This window comes from Sapajus apella, unplaced genomic scaffold, assembly GCF_009761245.1.
Source record: "Sapajus apella isolate SASKATOON/1434 unplaced genomic scaffold, GSC_monkey_1.0 scaffold18, whole genome shotgun sequence".
Lineage (NCBI taxonomy): Eukaryota > Metazoa > Chordata > Mammalia > Primates > Cebidae > Sapajus > Sapajus apella.
In genome coordinates, this window is record NW_022436958.1 from 15995934 (window position 1) to 16001793 (window position 5860).

At 41.7% G+C, this 5860-nt stretch overlaps 1 pseudogene; it reads right to left on the reverse strand.

The window, feature by feature from the left end:
* Positions 1–4963: 4963 nt before the first annotated feature.
* Positions 4964–5380, reverse strand: LOC116556936 (annotated as a pseudogene).
* Between the last annotated feature and the right edge of the window lie 480 nt (positions 5381–5860).

Consider the following 5860-nt stretch of genomic DNA (forward strand, 5'->3'; position numbering starts at 1 on the left):
TTTTTTTTTTTTTTTTTTTTTTTTGAGATGGAGTCTTGCTCTGTTGCCAGGCTGGAGGCAGTCACGCAATCTCGGCTCACTGCAACCTCTGCCTCCTGGGTTCAAGCAATTCTTCTACCTCAGCCTCCCCAGTAGCTGGGACTACAGGCGTGTGCTACCACGCCCAGCTAATTTTTGTATTTTTTTAGTAGAGACAGTTTCACCATGTTGGCCAGGATGATCTCAAATCTCTTGACCTCATAATCCACGAACCTTGGCCTCCCAAAGTACTGGGATTACAGACGTGAGCCACTGTACCCTGCCTGTCTCCTTTTCTTTAAAGGAAAAGAGAGAGAAAGAGGGAGAGACTTGTCTCCTTTTCTCTAAAGGAAAAGAGAAACGGGGAGACTGCTTACTTGATATGAAGGTGGCGAGAGAGCTGTTTGGCACACTAAGTGCAAGCTGCTTGTCTGGTCTGCTGTGCTGAGGTCTCAGGTGGGTCTCTTCCCAGAGGGGCAGTGGGGACAGGGGACTGGTCTTCCCAAAGGAGTACCCCATCCTGGGTTTCAACACCATATGTTAAAACACAGGCTCTGAATGAAGAGACCCCCTAAACAGGCCTTATGTGAGCAACACGGCTGTTTATCCACTCGGGTGAGGGTGGGCAGAGTCCGAAAAGAATGTCAGTGGAGGGTGGAGGGGTAGGAGTTGGTTTTATAGGTTTGGGGTGGGCAATGGAAAGTTACAGAAGTTACAGTTCAGGGCGATTTTTGCAAGCTGGGAGGGGGTTGTAGGGTCTGGAGTCACAAGGTTGACCAAGGTGGGTTACAAAGTCCAATTGCCTTATCAGTTGAGGTGGGAATAACGAACAATAGAATAATGTCTCAAAGTTAATTAGGCACCACAGGGGTTGATCATTTCTTCTCCTTTTGTGGTTTTCCAGTTACTTCAGACTGTCTAGATCCAGAAACTCATCTGGAGTGCATGTGCAGGTCACAGAGGTTACCATGCTGTCCATGGCACAGTCAGTCGGCCTAAAAGACCTTACACCAATTTTGAGGGCAGTAGTTTGACCTCAGTTCTCTAATGGATCTAAGAAGAGATGTTAATTTTTACTTTGTTCAGTTGTTTTTCTTTTGTGGATAGGAGTGGTGACTTCTAAGCTGCCATATCTGACTAGAACCCAGAAATCAAATCAGCTCCCTTTTCTCTCTCTCTCTCTCTTTTTCTTTTAGACAGGGTCTCACTCTGTCACCCAGGCTGGAGTGCAGTGGCACAATCTCAGCCTGTCGTAACCTCAACCTCCTGAGTTCAAGAGATCCTCCCACTTCAGCCTCCTGAGTAGATGGGACTACAGTCATGTGCTGCCATGCCCAGCTAATTTGTTTGTGTGTGTTTCTTTGTTTTTGTTTTTTGGTATTTTTGAGACAGAGTCTCACTCTGTTGCCCAGGCTGTAGTGCAGTGGCACTATCTTGGCTCACTGCAACTTCTGCCTCCCTGGCTCAGGTGATCCTCCTGCTTCAGCCTCCAAAATAGCTAGGACTACAGGCATTTGCTACCATGCCCAGCTAATTTTTGTAATTTTTAGTAGAGATGGGGTTTCACCATGTTGACCAGGCTGGTCTCAAGCTCCTGACCTCAGATGATCCACCCGCCTCAGCCTCTCAAAGTGCTGAGATTACAGGTGTGAGCCACCATTCCCGGCCTAATTTTTGTGTTTTTTGTAGAGACAGGATCTTGCCATGTTGCCCAGGCTGGTCTCAAACTCCTAGGCTCAAATGATCCACCCCAACTCTTGGCATCCCAAAATGCTAGGATTACAGGCATGAACTACCACACCCAGCCCTTTCTATCTCTTTTCTGTTGTAAGTGCCACAGTGTGTTGGACCAGCATACTGGAAACCTTGGAATAAACTCTGACTTTGCTCTGATTTTTCCATTTTTTTAACCTATTTTTTTATTTCTTTCTTCAAATTTTGTTTTTGCTGTTTTTTTTTCTCTCTTTCTTTTGGCATTGCTTCCATTTTCTCCATGCCTTCCAATTCTTCCTTTTGAAACAGAGTGCCCAAAGTTGGGGGTGAGAAGAGGCTGGAGTCTACTTCATACGCTGATAACTAAGTGAAATGCCCAAAAGGCTGCATCCTTTCTAGGGAGGGAGCCTGTTTTTCTCCAGTTGCCAAGAGAAATCATGAGGGCTAGCCTACCCCTGAGCACACAATCTACTTAATATCCTGAAATACAAGTTTTGTGGTTTTGTCCTCTTCCTTGAGAATCTACTGGATTTTGTCTACCGTAAAAAGTCAAGCTGGGGTATCACCGTGTCTGGTAAATGACTCATTTTTCCCTATCTAACCTTATTTTCTCCAGCTTATTTTCTCCAGCTTAAAGCTTCAGTTTTTGGAGTCACGTAAAATTTCAAATGACAGCTCTGCTACTGACTATGTAACTTTTAACAAACACTTAAGTTTTAGGGACTTCAGTTTTCTTATCTGTAACTATATACTTTATTATTTATTTATTTAGCATTTGAGACAGGGTCTCAAATACTAAATAATGTAATATAAATAAGTTATAATATAATAATATGAAGTGCATTACATTTAAATTTTATTTATTTATTTATTTATACTTTGAGATGGTCTCATTCTGTCACCCAGGCCAGAGTGCAGTGGTATGATCTCAGCTCACTGCAGCTTTGTCCTCCAGGGCTTAAGTGATCCTTCCACCTCTCCCAAGTAGCTGGGACTACAGGCACATGCCACCATGCCTGGCTAATTTTTGTATTTTTTGTAGAGATGGAGTCTCACTATATTGTCCAACTGGTCTTGAATTCCTGAGCTCAAGCAATCTGCCCACTTTGACCTCCCAAAGTGCTGGGATTATAGGCGTGAGTCACCACACCTGGCTACTATATACTTTATAAGGTTTCTGTGAAGATTAAATGGGATTTTTTTGCGATGATGGATGTGTTTTGCATTTGCATTGCTGGGTACAATTACCAGTAGTCACATGTGACTATTGATCACTTGAAATGTAACTAGTGCAACTGAGAAACTGAATTTTTAATTTTATTTCATTTTAAATGCAAATATCCACATGTGGCTGCCTAGTAGCTAGTGTAATAGAGTCACACAGTACTTGAAAATCAGTTGAAGGAGAAATAGGGATGTATTCCATCTCTGTTATTGTGCCTTATGATATTTCACTTTCCAAAAATGCATGCTTTCCTCTTTCACCTATCTTCATCTTTAATCTCTTTTCATTTTTCACATCTGGAAATTTAAGAATCAATTCAACAGCCGTCTTCTCCAGAAGTATTCCTCAGTTGATCCCAATCTATGTGTTTTCCATATCCCTGAAAATTGTATTGAACATGGGTCAACTTTGCACTGCCTAACAATATTCTTCTAACCTACCTTGTGTGATTGCTGAAACTTCCCAAGAGCACAGTATCAGGATCTGTGTGGCTTTTCATTATGTGTCCTCCCTTCCAAAAGCAATTAGCCCATTGCTTAGAATACTGTAAACACTGGTTTCTATCTCGCCAACATTCATATGTTGAAATCCAATTCCCAATAAGATAGTATTTGAAAGTGGGATTTTGAGGAGGTAATTAGGTCATGAGAGTGTAGTCCTCATGAATAGAATTAGTGCCCTTATAAGAAGAGGCCAGAAACCTCTCTTGCTCTCTTTACATCATGTTAGGACACAATGAGAAGTCAGCAGTTTGCTACCAAAAGAGAGTCCTGTCTAGAAACTGACCAGGCTGACACGTCAATCTATGACTTCCAGCCTCCAAAACTGTGAGAAATAAATTGCTGTTATTTATAAGACACCCAGCCTATGGTACTTTGTTATAGCAGCCTAAACTGACTAAAAAACATTGAATAACCCTATGTTTGATTGATTACCTGTCCTTTACTTCTCTAATCCATTCCTCTTGTCTTCCAATTCCTACTACCATTCTCTAGAAGTTGGCTGAAAGAAACCAAGAGTACCTGATCAGTTATCTAATAACATTTATTATCTTTTTATTTTCTACATTGTGTTACTTTATCTCTCACTTCTGCATGATGAATACAATCATTTTTTCAGAGGCATTTACACTTTTCACACTTATTTAGTAAATATTGGGTACCTACCATGTCCAAAATACTAGCAGTAGAGGCAAGGGTTGATGATGGGGAGAGGCATGAAAATGACATAATCACTGCCCTCAATGACTTATATTCAGGTGAAGAGAAAATGAGTTATAAAAGTAATTAGCCAGGCACAGTGGCTCACCCTTATAATCCCAGAACTTTGGGAGGCTGAGGCAGGGGGATCACCTGAGGTCAGGAGTTTGAGACCAGCCTGGCCAACCTGGTGAAACCCCATCTCTACTAAAAGTACAAAAATTACCTGGGTATGCTGGTGGGTGCCTGTAATCCCAGCTACTCAGGAGGCTGAGGCAGGAGAATCGTTTAAACCTGGGAGGCAGAGGTTGCAATGAGTCAGGATCCTGCCGTTGCACTCCAGCCTGGGCAACAGAGCAAGGCTCTATCTCAAAAAAAAGTAATTAATAGGAGAGAATACATAGGAATAAGGTGAATTCTACATGGAGGCCGAGTATAGAGTGATGGTATTTTGCTTCATAGCATTGGAAATTATATTTTAGTACCTAGTTGAGGGTAGTTAGCCCAGCATATTTGATGTTGGGAATGCCTCTGATTGTAATTGAGAACTATTCTCTCAGACTAAATTGTTGCAAATTGGAGTTTGAATCTTTAGGAAAAAAAAAAAAGAGAGAGAGAGAGAGAGAGAGAGAGAACTATGTATAGACCATCTAGAAAAAAGTCATTTTGGAAATCAGCTTATGAAAAAGGTAATATGGGAAAGTAAAACATGAACAGAAATCATAATAAAATTGATGGGTTAGGTGAAAAGAGTTGAAGGCAAAAACAATTGTACAAATTCAGGAAATTGTGTGTACATGTCCGTGTGTTTTTTTTTTTTCATTTTTATTGCTCAAAGTTTCATTTTTTATTTAGCTTTCTGACTCTGTGCTTGCGCCTTCAACACTTTCACAACTATTTTCTGCTCCTTGATAAGAAAAGCACACTTAATCCTGTCACAAACACATTTAGCACACATGGAACCACCATAGGCCCTGCTGACATGTTTCTTTGTTTTGGACAATCTCATAAGAACTTTAGGTCTTACAGCACGAACCCCTCGAAGCCTGCCTGGGCACACACCACATGCTGATTTTGGTGCTTTCCCAACCTTCTTGATATAAAGGTAAACAATTCTATTACCAGGGTCCAGGACAGCCTAGTTTTGTTAGAGGCAGTACTGTAGGAAAGCCTACGTCGGTATGTCAAACGCTGGACCATTCTGAGTGCCTGCACACAATGTCCCTAGAAGAGCCATGTACGTGTGTTTAAAAAAAAAAAAAAAAAAAAAAACCTTCGGCTAGGCATGGTGGCCTATATCTGTGGTCCTAGCTACTCTGGAGGCTGAGATGAGATGATCTCCTGGAGGTCAAGTCTGCAGTGAACTGTGATCATGCCACTGCACTACAGTGTGGGTGACACAGTTAGACCCTGTCTCAAAAAAAAAAAAAACCCCACACCAAAAACTTCAGTGAAGGCTCTCTTAAAAGCCCATAGCTCCTTAGCCAGGCAGAGTGGTATATTCTTGTAGTCCCCACTACAGGAGAGGATCACTTGAACCCAAGAGTTTGAGTCCGGCCTGGGCTACATTATAGTAAGACCCCCATCTGTTAAAAAAAATAAAAATAAAAATAAATGCCCACAGCTCCAAAGGTCTGCCTTCACAGGACTCCTAGCAGACCTGGTTCATTCTATTCAGTAACTATTTTTACTGGCAATGCAGTCA